Raw genomic sequence first — 23,534 nt, 5'->3', positions numbered from 1 at the left:
AGTAAAGGGGACAAGGTGGCCACCAGATCTCAGAGCTGGGAGTGCTATGTGGAGAGGGTATCTGCCTAGAACTGCTGACATCAGGGTAGAGAGCTGTATCAGCCATGGCACCAGTGCAATACATTTCATAACCACACTCTCTTCCCACTGGCATGGGCTGACTTCACCTCAAGCCAAAGGGCAGGGAACCTGTTAATGTTATGTGCATGGTCCATTGTCTTCAGCCTTAAAGTAGAGGGGAGAAAAGAAAAGATTGGATCAGGAGGAACAAAGATGCACAGAATTGTTTGTTTTAGACTCATAGACATTTATATTCATGGATATTTTAAGATCACTGAGAGTGATTGTTTCTTTTGATGTACGTATCTGAGGTTGATATGGATGCTTATTTTCAGGTAGAGTATGCTACATACAAATATACTTCTGAGAAATTTACATTCATATTACTCTCTTAAATCTTCAGTCACTAAGTCATGCCCGACTGTTTGCGACCCCATGGACTGCAGCACACCAGGCTTCCCTGTCCTTCACCATCTCCCAGAGTTTGCTCAAACTTATGTCCATGGTGTAGCCATGTTTACTTATCCCCATTTTCATTATCCCCATTTGGCAGACAAAGAAACTGAGGCAGGTAGGTCAGATTTCACAGCTAGGCTGTCCAGTTAGAATGCTTAGATAATAAACTCTTGGATAATAAAGTCTAGTCTATGCTGTGTCATAGTTGTGAAAGCCCTGTGATTATTGCATTGACCTAAGTAGATCAGGATTCAACATACTAGCTGCACTTTTATTCACTATTAGAAATACCTACATATGTTAACACAGTATTAATAATACATAAAAAACAATAAACTTTTATTCAGTGAAAAGTATTAATTATTTTTTATATACCAGAATTTTCACTGGCTAATGCAATTAAGGCCTGAAGACAGAAGTTCAAATACTTATTTATAGGAGAGATTTTTAATTTCATTGCAACTATTTGCTTTAGTTATAACTGGGAGTATGTAAAATCATTGCATGGGACATTCTTATATTAAACTCCAGTGTTTACCTGAAATTCAAATGTACCTGGATTTTTATTTGCTAACTCTGGCAACTTGAAGATGAATAGGAGTCTAACCCTTGGAAAATGTGGGGAAAAAAACACGCTAGGCAGAGTGAATATGAGCAAAGAGACCTGCACATAAAGGTGTAGTTGTAGGTATACCCTGAAGTATGTATTCAGAGAAGAAGCAGTTTTGTTCAGTGAGACCAGTTCATGATGTCCACAAGAGGGAAGATGAGAAAATGTGACTGCAAATATGGTTTGAGGTCAGATAATCAAATAATTATACCTTGTCAAAAGGAATCAATATGAATCACACAGAGATTTTTAACTAGTAACAGGTCAAAATCATCTTTGCATTTTTAGAACCATAATATGGAGAGAGTGGGGTTTCCCTGGTGGCTCAGAGGTTAAAGTGTCTGCTTGGAATGCAGAAGACTCGGGTTCGATCCCTGAGTCGGGAAGATCCCCTGGAGAAGGAAACGGCAACCCACTCCCAGTACTCTTGCCTGGAGAATTCCATGGCGGGAGGAGCCCTGTAGGCTACAGTCCATGGGGTCGCAAAGAGTCGGACACAACTGAGCAACTTCACTTCATTTTTATGGAGACAGTGTTAAAGGATTAACCAAAGTAAAAGGAGGAAGACATTTTAGAAGATTCTTGGAATCATCCAGAAAAGAGATGTAAACAGCCTAAATTGCAGTGTAATGAAGAGAAATATTTATTCTTTATATAAAACATGACGAAAGACTTTCTCCTTTTTAGTATTCCCCCCACCCCCGACACTTTTGTTCACATAATGCCTTATAAGTTTTTGTCTGTTTCTTGGGAACTGGCCTCTAGTGACTACTGTGACCCCTGAACTTTCTTGGAACCATGAGGGATAAGGCAAATGGTCCCTTGATAAATGCACTGGCCAAGGCACTTGGTGAGTGCCATCTACTTGAAAGACTATCCAGGGGCACCACAGAAAAACAGGAATCTAAGCAATGATCAAATCTGTCAGCATAGTTTTGTCTCTGCGATATTTGATTTTAACTTTTAAAATGACTTCTTATAAATGCATTCTGTAAAAGCTATTTCACTTTCTTCAAGTACACCAAAATCAATTCCTCATTATGTCCATCACATGCCTTCTTGAATGGTCACAAAATAAAAGTGAAGTGACAGGTGCATCTGACTCTTTGTGACCCCATGGACTCAGTGAATTCTCCAGGCCAGAATCCTGGAGTGGGTAGCCGTTCCCTTCTCCAGGAGATCTTCCCAAGCCAGGGATCAAACCCAGGTCTCCCACATTGCAGGTGGATTCTTTACCATCTGAGCCACTAGGGAAGTCCAAGAATACTGGTGTGGATAGCCTATCCCCTCTCCAGGGGGTCTTCCTGACCTAGGAATTGAACTGGGGTCTCCTGCATTGTAGGTGGATTCTTTACCAGCTGAACTACCAGGGAAGCCCATACGTAAAAAAAGATTAAATTTAAAATCAAATTGATCATAACAAAAACACTTCTAGAAAGAAATCCTTCACATGAAATGGAGGTGGTTTTCTGTATTTTCATTTTCTGTGAAGTAATCATTCATGGAAAACACATGATCCTTTTTTATTTCCTATACCAGTGGTTCCCAACCTTTTCAGCACCAGGGATTGGTATTGTGGAAGACAATTTTTTTCACTGGCTGGGGGTGGGGGAGTGGTTTCGGGATGACTCAAGTACATTACATTTGTTGTGCACTTTATTTCTATTATTATCACATCAGTTCCACCTCAGATCATTAGGCATCAGGTCCCAGAGGCTGGGAACTCCTGGCCTACACAACTCTTAAAAAAATCATACTTTGATGCAAAATATAGAAGTTATTAAAAACTTTACGTACTTACGTCACATAATATTGTTTCACTATTGTTCTGTTTTAAAAGATGCTTTTTAAAAAAGAATCAGAAATCAATGAATGTCTTAGTTTTATTTCATGGCATAACAAAACAAGAATCAATATGAAAACAAATGGATCAAAAGTACCAAATAATACTAATAAAAGCTGCATTCAGTCAATAATGGGACCAAGAGAGTTTGTGTACTGAAAGCAAGTAGAAAGAAGAAGAGTTTCTATCCCATTAATACAAGAGAATTAGCTGGGCTTTAACCCTGCATAACCAAAGTCAGTTCAGTGACCTTTACACCTTGTTGAATGTGTGAATGTTTCCCACAAGAAAAAAAAGTCCATAGTCCACCGAGACAAAGATCTGTCCATTCATTAAAACAAACAAAACAGGAACATATTTTGATATGATTCTATTAAAAACAATACCTTGTTTTAGCCTGTCAAGTACTCATCTCTGTATATGATGCATAAAAACAGTAAGGATGGATTCAATACTAACTACGTGATGCTTACTTACCTTCAATGATAATTGTCTTAATGTCTGTTTTAATCAGTATTAACTACGAGCAATAACATGCTTTTAATTATGTTTTAAACGAGTCCTTTATTGGGCTGTTTAGGGAAGCAAATTAGTCAAAAGGAGCTGTTAATAAAAAACGTGTTACTGGCACAAAATAAATGTTCATTTAAGGAGCCATTTGAAATAAACCTGGCTCATTGCCTCTGACAACCTGCAAGGACACCAGGGCCTCCTGAGGATAACTCCTTCAGTACTTGCCTGGATACGCCTTGCTGCTCAGAAGTTATAAGGAGAAACATTAAGCAATTTAGGTCATTCATCAGCTAACTTTTACTACTGTACTCAAGAAAATGAGCCTCCTAGGAACTTCACAGCAGATCTATTCGTTCATTAGCTAAGTAATATTGAGAGAGATGTTCCTGTCACTGAGAATGGAGAAATCTATTGCACTGAATTTTACTGGTATCCCTTTTGTCTATGAGCTGTCTTTGCAAATTCCAAGGTATTTAGGTTGAAAAACTAGCATAATTATCTCTGAACATTTTTCGTATATATTCATTTCCTTTTATTGAACGATCTCTGGCCGGAATGTGCCACTGGGCAAGATTATATATTTTATGTGATTCTCCAGCCTTAGTACTGGGCTTTCTCACCATTATCCTCTATTAGCAAGATGCAAATTGTTATGCAACATTGGAAAAGATCTCAGAGCAATTGTTTTGGTGATTTAATTCCTCAATTTTAAAATAACTTAAAACTATGTGATGTTAACTAACAAAATGATCTGTGGAGATCATTTTGCAATGTATACAGATGCTGAATTATTGTATTTTATACTTGAAACTGTTATATGTCAATTAAACCTCAATAAAAAGTATTTGAAAAAATATGGTCCACTTGCCCTAAGGAATTTTGTTTACAATTTACTATTCTATCCTCCATATTTGAAGGTTAAGACTACTAAAAAGTACATGTATACACTAATATATTTACAATAGATAACCAACAAAGACCTACTGTATAGCACAGGGAACTCTGCTTAATATTATATAACAACCTAAATGGGAAAATAATTTGAAAAAGAATGGATACATATATTTGTATAACTGAGTCACTTTACTGTACACCTGAAACTATGATAACATTGTTAATCAACTATAATAGGAAATAAAAAGTTAAAAAATAACTAATTGCAGTTATATAATCTATTGAATGCTATACTTCTTGAAAATATTAAAAAGGTAATTAAAATGAAAGCTTAAAAAATCTAAAAATGCAAGATAATGACAACAAAAACAACTACTAAAAATTAGATTCCCTCAGTGAGTATTTTTCCACCATATTAATATATTTTTGGAAATCCAATCTTCAAAGTAAAACTATTCCTTTTTGAAAAGCTTAACTAGGTATGTGGCCACTACAGTGATCTTTGTACAGCTTTAGCTCACTGAGAGGCTTGGCATGCAATGAGCAAGAATAAATGTGATTGAATGTTTTCAACACATCCATATATCAAGCACCTAGTATATGTCAGACATTGAGTAAGTATGAGGAATTCATTAGGAAAGTCTAAGACATAGCAAGCTCTTCTCACTGAGCTGTACAGTCTCATGTAGGGTTTAACAATCTCCTGTCTCAATATACAGCGCTAATTCAATATAGCATTAAGCAAGCTGAGCAATACTGTTGGAGGGTGACACTATCTGTGGTATCTATTTACCACTTCCTGGTTTTCTAGAAAGTGTTGACATATTCATAGACTTTCCACCATGCATTTTTTCTTTTGTCTCTTTCTTTGTTGTTATGTGTGTGTGTGTATGTCTGTGTGTTGTTTTTCTGGTTTGATATTCAGTCTTTAAGTGAAGGGAGTCAAACAAGAGTGAATGTTCTCTTATACCCCCAGATGTGGCCCAGTTTGCTGACTGGAGAGGGAAGGCTGGGAGTCTGGTGTGCAGATAAAAACTTGGTTGGTATCCCAACATGGTTCCCTTTAAGGAATATAAAGCATAAGGTGGATTTTGTTCTATTTTTCATTCAGAAAGGTAGTAGCAATCTAAGACAAAGATACTCTAAAATGATTCTAAGGCATTAAGATGTAGTCTGATCAAAAGATGGATCTTGAAATGCTTAAACTCTCTGAAGTGATTTTCCCAGTCAGATGAGGAGGCCAAAATTAAATAAGAAAATTACCCTGAAAAAAGCAAAGGCAGTCAAGACATCCTAAGGTCTATTTTGCCTACCTCAGAAATGACATGAATGACAAGGAGAATCACTAACAGTATGTTCAAAGTACATCACAGTTGTAAAGAATGGAGTTTTTCATATTGACAGGCAGACCCCAGAGGCTTGATGAATATGAACTGGCCTGCAGGGGTCAGGTGTGGAGGTCAGGGGTGGGGCAGGGTCACTGTAAACCTGGATGAGGTTTTGCTCCCATAAAGATTAGAAGTGAGAGAAATCCCTGAGACATCTTGAACAGGTTTATTCTTACCTTACACCCTGGCTGCTCCCAGAAAAATAATGACTCACATTAGTAGAGCCCATGCTGTGTGCCATTTTGGAGCAAAGTGCTTTATAAACATTATCTCATTTAATTTTCTCTCTAGGTAGTTCCTATTTTTGTCCTCAAATTAAAGTGATGGAACTGGTATTTTAAAAGATTAAATGATTTCTCAGTCATGCCTCAGAGAGATAGGACTTGAACCCAGGTTTCAAATGCAAATTCATAGCTTGGAGACCAACCAAGGTAAGTTGCCAGACCTGTATCAGCCTGTGAGATGAGTTTGTAATAAGCTTTTATTGTTTTATTCTAGTGAGATGTTGTGGTTTTTCTGACTGGAACACAGCCTATCTTATCTTGGACAATGTAGAAACTTTGACCAGGTCAACTCACGTATACAATATTCTCTTTCAGTCCAGCCCAGTCCTGTCCGACTCTTTGCAACCTAATGAATCGCAGCACGCCAGGCCTCCTTGTCGATCACTAACTCCCGGAGTTCACTCAAACTCATGTCCATCGAGTTGGTGATCCCATCCAGCGATCTCATCCTCTGTCGTCCCTTTCTCCCCCTGCCCCCAATCCCTCGCAGCATCAGGGTCTTTTCCAATGAGTAAATTCTTTGCATGAGGTGGCCAAAATATTGGAGTTTCAGCTTTAGCATCAGCCCTTCCAATGAACACCCAGGACTGATCTCCTTTAGGATGGACTGCTGGGATCTTCTTGCAGTCCCAGGAACTCTCAAGAGTCTTCTCCAACACCACAGTTCAAAAGCATCAATTCTTTGGTGCTCAGCTTTCTTTATAGTCCAACTCTCTCATCCTACATGACCACTGGAAAAATCATAGCCTTAACTAGACGGACCTTTGTTGGCAAAGTAATGTCTCTGCTTCTGAATATGCTATCTAGGTTGGTCAGAACTTTCCTTCCAAGGAGTAAGAGTCTTTTAATTTGATGGCTGCAGTCACCATCTACAGTGATTTTGGAGCCCCCAAAAATAAAGTCTGACACTGTTTCCCCATCTATTTCCCATGAAGTGATGGGACCAGATGCCATGATCTTCGTTTTCTGAATGTTGAGCTTTAAGCCAACTTTTTCACTCTCTTCTTTCACTTCCATCAAGAGGCTTTTTAGTTCCTCTTCACTTTCTGCCATAAGGGTGGTGTCATCTGCATATATGAGGTTATTGATATTTCTCCCGGCAATCTTAATTCTAGCTTGTGTTTCTTCCAGTCCAGCGTTTCTCATGATGTACTCTACATATAAGTTAAATAAGCAGGGTGACAACATACAGCCTTGATGTACTCCTTTTCCTACTTGGAACCAGTCTGTTGTCCCATGTCCAGTTCTGTTGCTTCCTGACCTGCATATAGGTTTCTCAAGAGGCATGTCAGATGGTCTGGTATTCCCATCTCTTTCAGAATTTTCCACAGTTTATTGTGATCCACACAGTCCAAAGCTTTGGCATAGTCAATAAAGCAGAAATAGATGTTTTTCTGGAAATCTCTTGTTTTTTCCATGATCCAGTGGATGTTGGTAATTTGATCTCTGATGCCTCTGCCTTTTCTAAAACCAGCTTGAACATCTGGAAGTTTGCAGTTCACGTATTGCTGAAGCCTCTCTTGGAGAATTTTGGGCATTACTTTACTAGCATGTGAGATGAGTGCAATTGTGCGGTAGTTTGAGCATTCTTTAGCATTGCCTCTTTTTGGGATTGGAATGAAAACTGACCTTTTCCAGTCCTGTGGCCACTGCTGAGTTTTCCAAATTTGCTGGCATATTGAGTGCAGCACTTTCACAGTATCATCTTTCAGGATTGAAAGAGCTCCACTGGAATTCCATCACCTCCACCAGCTTTGTTTGGAGTGATGCTTTCTAAGGCCCACTTGACTTCACATTCCAGGATATCTGGCTGTAGGTGAGTGAACACAAAATAGTGATTATCTGGGTTGTGAAGCTCTTTTTTGTATGATTCTCCTGTGTATTCTTGCCACCTCTTCTTACCATCTTCTGCTTCTGTTAGGTCCATACCATTTCTGTCCTTTATAGGGCCCACCTTTGCATGAAATGTTCCCTTGGTATCTCTAACTTTCTTGAAGAGATCTCTAATCTTTCCCATTCTGTTGTTTTCCTCTATTTCTTTGCATTGATCGCTAAAGAAGGTTTCCTCCTCGTACCTGTGAATTGAATGGGTGAATAGATAAATGAGTAAATAAATATAGGCACCTACCAGGATTTTACATCTTTATTGTTTAATATATTGGGTAAATTTGGACTTCCCTGGTAACTCAGACTATTATAAAGAGTGTGCCTAGAGCATAGGAGACCTGGGTTCAATCCCTGGGTTGGGAAGATCTCCTGGAGAAGGAAATGGCAACCCACTGCAGTATTCTTGCCTGGAAAATCCCATGGAGAGAGGAACCTGGAAGGCTATAGTCCATGGGGTCACAGAGTCTGATACGACTGAGTGCCTTCACTTTCACTTTCTTTGGCTAAATTTAATTATCACAGCAACCCTGGAGGTGCAAGAGGCTTCTCTGTTCACAGGATTTTCCAGGCAAGATTACTGGAGTGGGTTGCCATTTCCTTCTCCAGGGGATCTTCCTGACCCAGGGACCGAACCCATGTCTCCTGCATTGTAGGCAGACACTTTACCCTCTGAGCCACTGGGGAAGCCCAAACTAGGCCAGACTCTGTCCTATACAGACTTTTTCTGGGGTTTTTTTGGCCATTTATTACTTTCTAAAGCCTAACATCTACACAACATTTCTTCCCGACCCATGAATCAAACCGAGGTCTCCTGCATTGCAGGCAGATTCTTTACCAACTGAGCTGTGAGGGAAGCCCCATAAAAATCCAAAGATGCAAATTTTACTTTCTTTTTGTTTTGTTATTACTGGTGTAGAAACTGAGGCTTTGGTATGTTAAGTAACTGATTCAAGATCACATAATTGTTCAATATCAAAGCCTAATTTTAAATGCACAAATTTTTATCCAAATTCTTTTTTGTTAATTTTTTGCACTATTAGAGCCTTTTCCAATTGTAGCACTTGATAATCTGAACACCCTAGAAAATAAATGAAGCAAAGGTTCTCTTTTGCAAGCCTGCTCTCCATTTATTAACTTGCTAATGTTGCAATGTGAATTTGAGTGATTTAAAAATCATTTCTGTATATAATGGACAATTAATATATTGGCAGATTATATACTTAATCTGTATCATAACAGTTATCTTAATGAAAATATATGTTCCGATTTAAGTTATGTCTATTTAAATCATGCTCGCTATTGACTAATCACTGTCATAAATGAGGTACTCCTATCATAAGATGTTTTTTAATAGTAGAACTCATTTAAACTCTTTTCTCAGAAGGCTGTATTCAGATGTGAAAGGAGGGCAGAGAACTCATGTCAGACCAGTGAGAAAAGGGAGAAAATTCTGGACAATTCTGACTGTACATGCCTCCCTCTTTCATAGCTATCGAAAATGTTGGAGAGTAAACCATCTATGAACAGGGAGAAATTGAAAGTTGAGCTATTTTACTGGTACCTTGTAGCTGCTCAATTAATAGTAGGAATTGGCTCAATAGAAGAGTGAGAGTTAAGAATGGAAGGTCTGGTTAACTGAACAATACTCTTTGATTGATTCCCACTAAATTCTATTATTGCATATTGAGTTGGAAAATGTCTTTAATTATTAAACATTAGAATTTTAATTCAGCAATAAGAATAACTCAATTTTACTATGTATATAAACCCTTTAGAACATCTCAGCCAAATATCTTAGTAAAAGTTGTATGTACTGATAGTATCTTACTATAAGTTATTTAATTTTGATTTTTATGAAAGACCCACAAACATATAAACTAAACTGTTATTTTAAATATTATCTTTTATTTAATAATTAAGAACTGATCGCTTTAGGGGATGAATACTTGAATATATCAACAGTAATGTTAGGGTTGTGTTAGAAGTGGGTCTCTGCATGATGATGGAGACTAGCCACTTAACTTTTCAAATGACCATCTTCCTCATTAAGTGCTGAGTTAGTGCCTCACCACTGATCATTTCGTTGCACAAACCACAATAAGAGATTACTTCTGACCCCACTCCATAACTGAAGGATTTTCCAGTTAATGATACAACCACAGTCTGCCTGTTTTAGACTATTAGAGCTGCAGAAATGTGATCTTTGCAATATAAAGTAATTACTAAACTCCCTGTCTATATCATCTGGCACATTTATTTCAATTAGCACTGATGGTAACTTTCTTCTGGCTTTAAACTTCTATCAAACTCTTCTTTTATTTGTTGTGGGTATAGAGTCAAACAATTTCCAATGGAAGAAGACAGGAAACCAATGACTAGATCTATGCATTTCTTAAATCAGAACCACCTAGCATCCATTTTTATAGCCAAGTTGAAACAAAACCTTATTTTGGAGTTTTTAATCATAAAATAACATCTTTAGTTTTCAAAGTTCGCTGTTTTGGCCCTTCTCTATGTCACTCTGAATAGAACCACATTTTGTAGAAATTTGTTTGTGAAAATCATATACAGAACATTTGTTTCAGGCCAAGAAACTAATTTTTAAAATCTTAATGGTATAACCTAAATCATTTTTTAAAAAGTAAACATCCATGGTTTTGATGCCCTAAGAAACTAAATTTAACTTTTAGGTTTAGAGTTGTTTCAGGGATTTTCAAAGAGGGTGGTATTGCCCTAAAGGGGTAATAATTACTTGTCTGGGGATTGGGGGAAAGCTCATTTTTTTAATGTATAAAGTACAGATATATATACAGTACATAATGGACAGTATATACACTAAAATGTCATGGGAGGATTAGATAAAGATGTGTAAAGGCTTCTAAGGAAAGCAATAATAAACATGAAGCTGAGAAACACTGTGCTATTCTAATGCATTTGAAGGTCAGAAGAAAAGTCAACATATAATTTATAGAACAATTCAGAGACATTTATGGAACTATTTAGTCTCTAGTTGCTGTATTTTATAAATGAAGACAACCATTACTTCAGCCTTTTTCACTTTAAACCAGTTTTTAAGTGTTACATTCCACGAACAGAAACCAACCAGCTATAAACTATCCATAAATATCTTATTTTCTCCTATAGTACTCGGAGATGTTTTTCTCCTATAGTGAGTGAGGTGTTTGTTGTTGTTTAGTTGCTAAGCCATGTCCAACTCTTTTATGACCCCATGGACTGTGACCCAACAGGCTCCTCTGTCCATGGGATTCTCCAGACAAGAATGCTCCAGTGGGTCGCCATTTCCTTCTCTAGGGGATCTTCCTGACCCAGGGATCAAAACCTCATTCCTGCATTGGCAGGAGGATTCTTTACCATTGAGTCATAAGGGAGCCAAGTGAAATGTTTAGCCACTGTGAAACGTTTTGCTCTATCCTAGATACTCTTTTAATTGAGATATAATTGGCATATTACATAATTTTAAGGTGTACAGCATATTAATTTGATGCATGTATGTGTTGCAATAGGATTACTGCTGTATAACACCTCTAATATGTCACACAATTATCATTTCTTTCTTGTGGCAAGAACAATTATGATCTAGTCTCTTAGCAACTTTGAAGTTCCTAATACAGTATTGTTGACCACAACCACTATGCTGTGCATTAGATCTTCAGGACTATTTTATCTACTAGTTACAAGTTTATACCCTTAAATATCACCCCAATCCCTGACCCTCAGGCTCTGGTGACCACCATTCTATTTTCTGTTTTAATTAAAGCAGCTTTTTAAAACTCTCTACCTTTTAAGATAGTTTAGAATTTATAGGCCTTGCTTGCTTATTTCACAAAGTCAAATATCAAAATAAAAAATAAAAATATGAAAGTTATTCATAAGCATCATGGAGACTTATCACCACTAACTTTATCTTTCATTTACTGACATCACAAAGTAAAATAAAATGTCAATCACATCTCACAACAACCTCTCTAGGACTAAAAATATCAAACAAGGAAAATGAAACCTTGTATGTCACTTTGGAAAGGTTACCAATACTTAAGTCCAGGGATGAAATAGCTTAAATTTTACTCTAAAATTATGAAAAGCAACATCAGAATGTCTTATTTTATGTGTAATACAAACAATACTAATAGTAACACAAATATATATGCTGTAATTGATCACGTATAACTTCTATTAAAGTTAAGGACTGAATAGTTATGGGAAATACCTCAAGCTCATCACATCAAAAACATTTACAGTATTCTCATAACAATGCTGATTTGAGGAAGCACTACATTGGGATTGGGGGTGATTCAGAATGAATACCCTAGGGTTTCTATTCTAAGTCCATATTTAAAGTATCTAAAAGTAGATTAGTTGTGTATAAAATGGTATTTTAACTCACAAAAACTTGAAAAGAACAGATTAAATGACTACTAACTGTATGCATATAACATATAATAACTATGTTAATAGAATAATATTAAATAGAGTAATCAAGTCCAAAAATAATGAGAGTTCTCAATCTAATATGCTTATACCTAGTCTTGCATGAAAAAGTTAAAAAAAAATTTTAGACTTTTTAACATGTATTATCAGACTAGGATATGCCATATAGTCATAGACTGTGAAACATGCTCTATTTTTAACCTTTTATATCTATAATACACCATACATAAATATATAATCAATAAACAGGTAATATAACTAATGCTATTTAAAAAGAAGCACAATAAATAGTATATCTGAACAATAAAAAATGAAGATGAAATGATTGAGAGAATTCAGTGTCTTAAAATCTGACATGTTCATAGGTTAATGTGTTTTTTCAAATATCAAATCATATACATGAAACAGTTTAAAAATCTAAAATATAAAATGCATTGTTATCTCTGGACTTTTTAGAAAAGAATTCCTAAAAAGATGCATATAAAATATTTTGCACCACTTTATGTAGCAAAGCATAAAGTATTTAAAAGTTGGGGGAGGAAAGCTATTGATAAGATCAAAAACTTGGCAAGAAATCTCATCTTATGATAGGAAGTATAATCTCATGACTGTAGCTTTTATAAACACATCCACTCTTTAGAGTTATAATATTGTAGTATCTCCTTTAAAGAAAAAACAATGACATGACAAAATGCTAAGTGACTTCTGGTGTCTTATGAACCCGTTTTCTTCAAACATTCATTAGTTACTCTAGGCCAGGTAATCAGGTTCAAGAACTGATGTAGGTGTCAAGACAAGGACAAGAAATAACAATAGAAATCAAAATATCCATGAGTAGTTGTTCTGGGCAAAAGTGTCTCTTTTTCATTATTAAATTCATGCGACTGAATTTTCATAAATGATTTTGTATATGTTAAGGGAAATTGATTAAAGGGAATCTCAATGGAACCATTAATGATAGCATAAGATTTGGTAGGACTTGAACAACATCCATAGTGTTTTAATGACTTAAGTGCCAGAATTGCTCCCACAGTTTGTATTGTCTCATTCAGTTCAGTTCAGTTCATTTCAGTTGCTCAGTCGTGTCTGACTCTTTGCCACCCCATGAATCGCAGCACGCCAGACCTCCCTGTCCATCACCAACTCCCAGAGTTCACTCAGACTCACGTCCATCGAGTCAGTGATGCCATCCAGCCATCACTCATTAGTCACCAGCAATGACTTCAGAGGCTGTATAGGGTATTAAGGAAGGACATCAGTTCAGTAGGAATATATCTATTACACATATTGATTGAAAAAGCAATTTATAATATACCAGAAAAACTATTTTCTATTTTCAAATTTTATTCTTTTGAATAATATTAGAAAATTAAATTGGAAAAATAAAGTGTTAACTTGATAAAAGTACCAGCATATATTCTAGGCTTTATAAACCACTAATACCTCAAATAGCATTTAATGTGAAAATAAAAAGTATTTCAAGGGATAATTTCTTAAATTATTACATGATACAACTAGTACTCCAAAATTATTCAGGGAAGAGATTTTTAGAGGAAAAAAAAACCACAATAATAAAAATAAAGCCTCATGTTTCTATATATCATTAATAATTTAGCTGTTATCACAATCTTAGAATCATATATACCATAATTTTTTTAATTTCTATGGAGACACATGATAAGCTGATCAATGCTTTACAGTCCCTGGTTATACTAAATATTATCCAAATAATTTAACTGTTAAATAATATTATGAATAGGCTCATTAGAAAACTGACTCATCATGTTATAGATCATAGCCATGTCATCTAGAAGCTAGGAAAAGTTTACTCCAACCATAGCAGTACCATATTGGATTACATAATACTTAGTAAATTTTTCTGCCTAGCACTATTTTCACTTTGTATATAAACTGTATTCTAGGTCTTGTTACCATTACATTATCTCACATAAATATTAGGACTAAATATATTCAACAAGACCTCTTTTACTGAATAGCATAATTTTTCAATCAAAACAATCACAATTCTGAGCTTGTTTTGATTAAATAAACTAATGAAAAGCTAATTTATTGGGAAGAGTTACTGCTTATTTTATTTACCTTGGTTTGAAATGTAACTTCTTATGTTTCTAGTTAAACTTTTAAAGAAAAAGAAAGGTATCAGGGAAGGAGGATAAAGTAATAGTTAGTTTCTAATATACTAAAGATAAAAATCAAGGTTATGATTCATCATACCTAGTTTAAATTTTGTGAAAACTGAAAAGAATTGTATTTTCATCATAGCAATCTCCATTATTATCCATCTTTAGCTATACTTAGGTCTAGATGAAAGCAACTCTAATATAAATATAGTTAACCCTTGAAAAATGTGTTTGAACCGTGAAGGTCCACTTATGAACAGTCCCCCCCCCCCCAATAAATATATTACGAAATTTGTGGAAGATTTGTGACAATTGGAAAAAAACTCACAGATGAAACTGTGTAACCTAGAAACATCAAAAAAGAAACTTAGAAAAAATTAGGTATGTCATGAAGGCATAAAACATATCAAGATACTAGTCTATTTTACTATTTGCTACCATAAAATAGACACAAATATATTATAAAATGTTAAACTTTATCAAACCTTAAGGCACACATTTGCAACTCATCCATGGCACCACTTGCAGTCCCAGAGAAATGTAAAGGTTAACTGTATGGCAGTTATAATTTTGTAGCCATCTCCTGCTGCTATTCCTGCTATTGTTCAAGTGTTGTGAATATCCACTTAAAATGTCTTGTGACTATCACCATCTCAATGTGATCAGCTTGTTTCTCCAGTAAATTGAATATCCTAATAAAAAGTGATCTCTCTCTTGGTTCTTATGTATGTTTCATTGTGTTTAGTGCAATAACATAAACCATGAATAATGCTATAGGACCCACACAAAGTGCCACTAGTGATGCTAGAAGTGCTTTCATGAAGCAGAGAAAAGTCACGACGTTAACAAAGAGAAATTGAACTGTTTGATATGTACCACAAATAGAGGTCTGAAGCTGTGGTTGGCAGTCATAACAAGAAAAATGACCAGAGTGGGGACCATTGTAAAAAATAATAATAATAAATACATAAAAGAAATCCATGACTCCATGACTATAGCTATGCCAGCAGGCCTGAAAATCGTGCACTTCCTGCAAAATACTTTTATATCTCACATTGAGAATGTAGCTCTTATGTGGATGCAAATTGCTTAAGAAAATCATACCTATACACTCAAATATGATTTGAGAAAAAGCAAAGTAAAAAAGGTCAGTATTCATTCCAATCCCAAAGAAAGGCAATGCCAAAGAATGCTCAAACTACCACACAATTGCACTCATCTCACACGCTAGTAAAGTAATGCTCAAAATTATCCAAGCTAGGCTTCAGCAATACATGAAACATGCACTTTCAGACATTCAAGCTGGTTTTAGAAAAGTCAGAGGAACCAGAGATCAAATTGCCAACATCTCCTGGATCATCAAAACGCAAGAGAGTTCCTGAAAAGCATCTATTTCTGCTTTATTGACTATGCCAAAGCCTTTGACTGTGTGGATCACAATAAACTGTGGAAAATTCTGAAAGAGATAGGAATACCAGACCACCTGACCTGCCTCTTGAGAAATCTGTAAGCAGGTCAGGAAGCAACAGTTAGAACTGGACATGGAACAACAGACTGGTTCCAAATAGGAAAAGGAGTGCGTCAAGGCTGTATATTGTCACCCTGCTTATTTAACTTATATGCAGAATACATCATGAGAAATGCTGGGCTGGGAGAAACACAAGCTGGAATCAAGATTGCCAGGAGAAATATCAATAACTTCAGATATGCAGATGACACCACCCTTATGACAGAAAGTGAAGAGGAACTAAAAAGCCTCTTGATGAAAGTGAAAGAGGAAAGTGAAAAAGTTGGCATAAGGCTCAACATTCAGAAAACGAAGATCATGGCATCTGGTCCCATCACTTCATGGGAAATAGATGGGGAAACAGTGGAAACAGTGTCAGACTTTATTTTTTGGGCTCCAAAACCACTGCAGATGGTGACTGCAGCCATGAAATTAAAAGATGCTTACTCCTTGGAAGGAAAGTTATGAGCAACCTAGATAGCGTATTCAAAAGCAGAGACATTACTTTGCCAACAAAGGTCCATCAAGTCAAGGCTATGGTTTTTCTAGTGGTCATATATGGATGTGAGAGTTAGACTGTGATGGAACAACTGACTGGTTCAGAATTGGGAAAGGAGTATGACAAGGTTGTGCATTGTCACCATGTTAACTTACATGCAAAGTTCAGTTCAGTTTAGTCACTCAGTAGTGTCAAACTCTTTGTGACCCCATGAACTGCAGCACGCCAGGCCTCTCTGTCCATTGACAATTCACAAAGCTTATGCAAACTCATGTCCATTGCTATGATGATGTCATCCAACCATCTCATCCTCTTCTCCTCCTGCCTTGAATCTTTCCCAGCATCAGGGTCTTTTCAAATGAACCACTTTTTTGCATCGGTGGCCATACTATTGGATCTACAGCTTCAGCATCAGTCCTTCCAATGACTATTCAGGACTGATTTCCTTTAGGATGGACTGGCTGGATCTCCTTTCAGTCCATGGGACTCTCAAGAGTCTTCTCCAGCACCACAGTTCAAAACCATCAATTCTTCAGTGCTCAGCTTTCTCTTTAGTGCAACTCTCACATCCATACATGACCAGTGGAAAAACCATGGCTCTGACCAGACAGAACATCATTGGCAAAGTAATGTCACTGGTTTTTAATATGCTGTCTAGGTTGGTCATAACTTTTCTTACAAGGAGCAAGTGTCTTTTAATTTCATGGCTGCAGTCACCATCTGCAGTGATTTTGGAGCCCCTGAAAATAAAGTCTGTTACTCTTTCTACTGTTTTCCCATCTATTTGCCATGCAGTGATGGGACCAGATGCCATGATCTTAGTTTTCTGAATGTTGACTTTAAAGCCAACTTTTTCTTTCTCCTCTTTCACTTTCATCAAAAGGCTCTTTAGATCTTCTTCATGTTCTGCTATAAGGGTGGTGTCATCTGCATCTGAGGTTATTGATATTTCTCCCAGCAATCTTGATTTCAGCTTGTGCTTCATCCAGCCCAGCATTTCTCATGAAATGCAGAGTATATGATATGCAGAGTACATCATGTGAAATGCCAGGTTGCCTGAGTTACAAGCTCTAAGCAAGATTTCCAGGAGAAATATCAAAAACCTGAGATATGCAAATAACACCACTCTAATGGCAGAAAGCAAAGAGGAACTAAAGAGCCTCTTGATGAAGGTGAAAGAGGAGACTGGAAAAACTGGATTAAAACTCAGTATTAAAAAAAAAGTAAGATCATCACATCTGTTCCCATCACTTCATGGCAAATAAAAGGGGAACAATACTGGAGTGGGCAGCTGTTCCCTTTTCTAGGGGATTTCCCCGACCCAGGGATTGAACCCAGGTCTCCCACATTGCAGGTGGATTCTTTTCCAGCTGAGCCACAGGAGAAACCCAAGAGTACTGGAGTGCGTAGCCTATCCTTTCTCCAGCGGATCTTCCCAACACAGGAATCGAACTGGGGTCTCCTGCATTGCAGGTGGATTCTTTACTAACTGAGATATCAAGCTATGACAAACCTAGACAGTATTAAAAAGCAAAGACAACACTTTTCTAACAAAAATATGCATAGTCAAAACTATGGTCTTTCCAGTAGTCATGTATGGATGTGATAGATTGACCATAAGGAAGTGAGAACACCAAAGAATTGATGCTTTCGAACTACAGTGCTGGAGAAGACTCTAGAGAGTTCCTTGGGCAGAAAGGAGATCAAATCAATCAATCCTAAAGGAAATCAATCCTGAATATTCATTGGATGGACTGAAGCTGAAGCTCCAATACTTTGGCCATCTGATACAAAGAGCCAACCCATTGCAAAAGACCCTGATGCTGGGAAATATTGAAGGCAGGAGAAGGATGTGACAGAAGATGAGATGGTTTAATAGTATCATTAACTCAATGTCCATTAGTTTGAGCAAACTGTGGGAGACAGTGAAGGACAGAGAAGTTTGATGCGCTGCAGTCCATGCGGTCGCAAAGAGTTGGACATGATTGAGTGACTGAACAATACCACCACACGGTAACTTATGCACACGACTGCTAATGCTATGGGACATCACAAAAGTTTCCAAGGATTACAACAATGGCATCTTCAGTAGTGTAACATGAAAGGTTGTGAAAGCCAGTAAGCCCTAAATAATAAATTCTTGATGGAGAAGACTGTGTCCAGATGCATGTAACTTCAAAGGCTTTACGACAGAACCAAATAAGGAAATCATGAAAGATCCTGTGTTTATGCCTAAAAGGTGATGGAGTGGTGGTGAAGAGTTTCAAGATATGCATCTTGAACAAATTCAAGAGCTAACCTTCACCACAATAGCGCACTAGAGGAATTACAGATGACTTGATGGATTTGAGTGCTTCTGAATCAGTGCCAAATGGTGAAGAAGAAGATGTAGGAGAAGTAGTGCCAGACAGCAAACTGACCCTGGATAATCCGGCAGAAGGGCTCCTATTATTCAAGGCTGCTTTTCTCTTCTTTTATGCCATGAACTCTTCCATGATGAGAGCACTGATACTAAAGCAAAAGGTAAAAGGGGGATTGGTGCCATAAAGAAACATTTTTAGAGAAATGAAGAAGCAAAAGTGTCAGATAGAAATTATGATGTACAGTCATAACAAGTATTCCTGCCTCTGACGCCTCCCTTTCTACCTCCTCCACCTCTTCCGCTTCTGAGACAGCAAGACCAACCCCTCTTCTTCCTCCTTCTCAGCCAGTTCAGTGAGAAGATGAGCAGGATGGACACCCTTAGGATGGTTTAGTTCCACCTAAATTATTTACTAACAACCATCATGCCTAAAGTTAATAAACTTATCTGTTATATATGTGTGTTGTCTGTATGAAAATCTATTAACTACATGAGAGGTTTTATTTTGCCACCATTATCATCAACGTTGTCTCAGTATTTATCATGTGCAAGACTTGTACTGAAGTGGTTAGCCTATCCTTATAGACATAAAGAGAGTAATAGTTAATATAAAATTAATAATATCTTAGTTTTGTTACTCTGTAATACTTTGCTTTCAAAGAATTACATGATTATGCAGTATACCTCTCTCTGTCTCCTAATTGGAGAAGCTGAGTATCAGACTATCATCACAAGCAGTTTCTAAAAATGTAACAATGTTTCCAATACAGTATTATGAGTACAACTGTAATACTGTATGTCATAAAGTTCTTATTATGATTCATTCATTAGTGTACAGGCTAGGGTAGCATGAAGTCATGATATGATTTTACTAGGCTATCATAAAACAATCATATTGCTGCTTCTTTGCTCTCAATAAATTAATCATTTTACCTGTAAATAAATAAAATTTTTTTCACATTATCTTTTCACTTTTGATGTCTAGTGTTAGCAATACATATAACATCTACAATGTTTGGTATCATGTAAGGCAATATTGATGTAAATACTAATGGACAGACCATTCACCTTGTAAACAGACAACATAAATTTATGGTATGTATAAATACAATGTAGTACTATAACTTTATTTTCTCTTCATTATGGTTTTATTAATAGCATTTATCTTCTTTAGCTTGCTTTATTACAAGAATAGAGTATATAATATACAAAATTTGTGTTAACCTACTGTGTATGCTATTGTGTAAGGCTTCCAGTCAACAGTGGGCTACTAGTAGTTGTTTTAGGGGAGTCAAGTTATATGCGGATTTTTAACTGTGCAAAGGGCATCACTCATAACCCCTGCGTTATTCAAGGGTCATTTGTACTTTGATTACATCATGCTTTCACACTTTCTAAGACACCAATTTCTTCATTTAAAGAATAAATATCTGGCTTAAAATATGCTTTTATGTCCTTTATGTGCTAAAAAGTCTATATTCATGCAAATTTTATATAGTCTTTAAATGCAAGATAGTCACCTGAAAATTGGAATTTACTTCATACACAGCACTAAGAAGATTGCAAAAATCTACCAAAACTGTAATATCAAGAATGGAATAGAAGAGACTAAACAAACAAAAGAGCTTGATTAATTTTTGGAAAACTTAAAGCAGATGGCATATTACTATAGAATAAAATAGAGCTGAGAAAGCTGAACTCCCTAAAAGAGAAGACAGTATAGCAAAGATGAAAATGTGACAACTGGAAAGAAATGTATTTTCATGAGAAACAGTGACTTAATCTTTTAAGGTAGGAGACACTTGAACATGTTTAATTATCCTTGAGAAGCATCCAACTCCAAGAATATGTCCGAATAATCAGAAGCAAATTTAAAACCATTTGAGATTAAGGTTAAAGATGTTTGTGGTGACATTAATATTTCTCTTATACAAATTTCTCCACTTATGCATAGATTCTCAAAAATTAGTGCAGAGAAAAGAGATAGCCGGCTTCATCCAGGTTTGAATTTTCACTTAATAAGTATGAAATTGGTTACTGGTGGAATGTTCTTAAAAAGATTGATCATGAGACCAAAATGAATAAGATACATAGATAAAAAGAAAGAGTAGTGGATGTGAATAAGTAAAGGCTTAATTTTAACTGGAGGTTTTGCACGTGTCATTAAAGAATATAGTTACAGAGCAATTGAAAATACAACTGAGAAGTTTCCATGACATTTTCAATCATGTATGAAGGGAAAATAGTGAGTTTCAAACAAGCAACAATTTAGAAACGGTGCCCTAGCTTTTTCTTGCTAAAAAAAACTCATTTGATATCCTCCAGAACATTACACAAGGAATATCTGGAAGTTATTTTGGTAGGTTCCATGAAAAAAATTGTACTCACACACATATACAAAAGGAAAAGCAATTCTAGACTATTGGTTTAGCCATAGGTGTGAAATGTAGTCAATATAAATGAGAACAGGAAGCCAAGGGACTCCCAGTTGAATGATTCCATGAAGAAAGAGAAAACAAAAAATATGCAATTAAAAATCTGGACTTTCTGGACTTTCCTCGTGGTCCAGTGGTTGAGGGTCCACCTGCCCATTCAGGCAGGGGTCATAGGTTCATATCTGGTCGGGAAGATGCCACATGCCACAGAGCAGCTAAGCCCATGCATCACAACTACTGAGCCTGCGCTCTGGAGCCTGAACTCCACAACAAGAGAAACCCTCACTCCCAGCAGCTAGAGAGAGCCCACAAACAGCAGCAAAGACTAAGCACAACCAAAAACAGAATAAATTAAATAAAATTTAAGAACCTGGACGTTCTTAGTTCAATAATGAGGAGGACGACTTTCTTATCTTCAAAATTACAAAGTAATTAAAATACAGTCAAAATTTCATCAGTGTTTTATAGTTTTCTATATATAGGTCTTTAGTTTCTTTAGGTAGATATATTCCTAAGTATTTTATTCTTTTCGTTGCAATGGAGAAATATACCATGTTCATGGATCGGAAGAATCAATATAGTGAAAATGAGTATACTACCCAAAGCAATTTACAAATTCAATGCAATCCCTGTCAAGCTACCAGCCACATTTTTCACAGAACTAGAACAAATAATTTCAGGATTTGTATGGAAATACAAAAAACCTCGAATAGCCAAAGCAATCTTGAGAAAGAAGAATGGAACGGGAGGAATCAACTTGCCTGACTTCAGGCTCTACTACAAAGCCACAGTCATCAAGACAGTATGGTACTGGCACAAAGACAGACATATAGATCAATGGAACAAAATAGAAAGCCCAGAGATAAATCCACACACATATGGACACCTTATCTTTGACAAAGGAGGCAAGAATATACAATGGAGTAAAGACAATCTCTTTAACAAGTGGTGCTGGGAAAACTGGTCAACCACTTGTAAAAGAATGAAACTAGATCACTTTCTAACACCGTACACAAAAATAAACTCAAAATGGATTAAAGATCTAAATGTAAGATCAGAAACTATAAAACTCCTAGAGGAGAATATAGGCAAAACACTCTCAGAAATAAATCACAGCAGGATCCTCTATGATCCACCTCCCAGAATTCTGGAAATAAAAGCAAAAATAAACAAATGGGATCTAATTAAAATTAAAAGCTTCTGCACAACAAAGGAAAATATAAGCAAGGTGAAAAGACAGCCTTCTGAATGGGAGAAAATAATAGCAAATGAAGCAACTGACAAACAACTCATCTCAAAAATATACAAGCAACTTATGCAGCTCAACTCCAGAAAAATAAACGACCCAATCAAAAAATGGGCCAAAGAACTAATTAGACATTTCTCCAAAGAAGACATACGGATGGCTAACAAACACATGAAAAGATGCACAACATCACTCATTATTAGAGAAATGCAAATCAAAACCACAATGAGGTACCACTTCACACCAGTCAGAATGGCTGCGATCCAAAAATCTGCAAGCAATAAATGCTGGAGAGGGTGTGGAGAAAAGGGAACCCTCCTACACTGTTGGTGGGAATGCAAACTAGTACAGCCACTATGGAGAACAGTGTGGAGATTCCTTAAAAAATTGCAAATAGAACTACCTTATGACCCAGCAATCCCACTTTTGGGCATACACACTGAGGAAACCAGAATTGAAAGAGACACATGTACCCCAATGTTCATCGCAGCACTGTTTATAATAGCCAGGACATGGAAACAACCTAGATGTCCATCAGCAGATGAATGGATAAGAAAGCTGTGGTACATATACACAATGGAGTATTACTCAGCCGTTAAAAAGAATTCATTTGAATCAGTTCTGATGAGACGGATGAAACTGGAGCCAATTATACAGAGTGAAGTAAGCCAGAAAGAAAAACACCAATACAGTATACTAACACATATATATGGAATTTAGGAAGATGGCAATGACGACCCTGTATGCAAGACAGGAAAAAAGACACAGATGTGTATAACGGACTTTTGGACTCAGAGGGAGAGGGAGAGGGTGGGATGATTTGGGCGAATGGGAATTCTAACATGTATACTATCATATAAGAATTGAATCGCCAGTCCATGTCTGACGTAGGGTGTAGCATGCTTGGGGCTGGTGCATGGGGATGACCCAGAGAGATGTTGTGGGGAGGGAGGTGGGAGG

General features: G+C 36.6%; 1 pseudogene; it reads left to right on the top strand.

The window, feature by feature from the left end:
- Window positions 1-18,871: 18,871 nt before the first annotated feature.
- Window positions 18,872-23,534, top strand: part of LOC138433138 (mitochondrial adenyl nucleotide antiporter SLC25A23 pseudogene) — a 169,370-nt pseudogene continuing 164,707 nt past the window's right edge.

This window comes from Ovis canadensis, chromosome 2 (genome assembly GCF_042477335.2).
Source record: "Ovis canadensis isolate MfBH-ARS-UI-01 breed Bighorn chromosome 2, ARS-UI_OviCan_v2, whole genome shotgun sequence".
NCBI lineage: Eukaryota > Metazoa > Chordata > Mammalia > Artiodactyla > Bovidae > Ovis > Ovis canadensis.
Note: the sequence above shows the minus strand (reverse complement) of the source record. Positions and strands in the feature narration are given on the sequence as shown.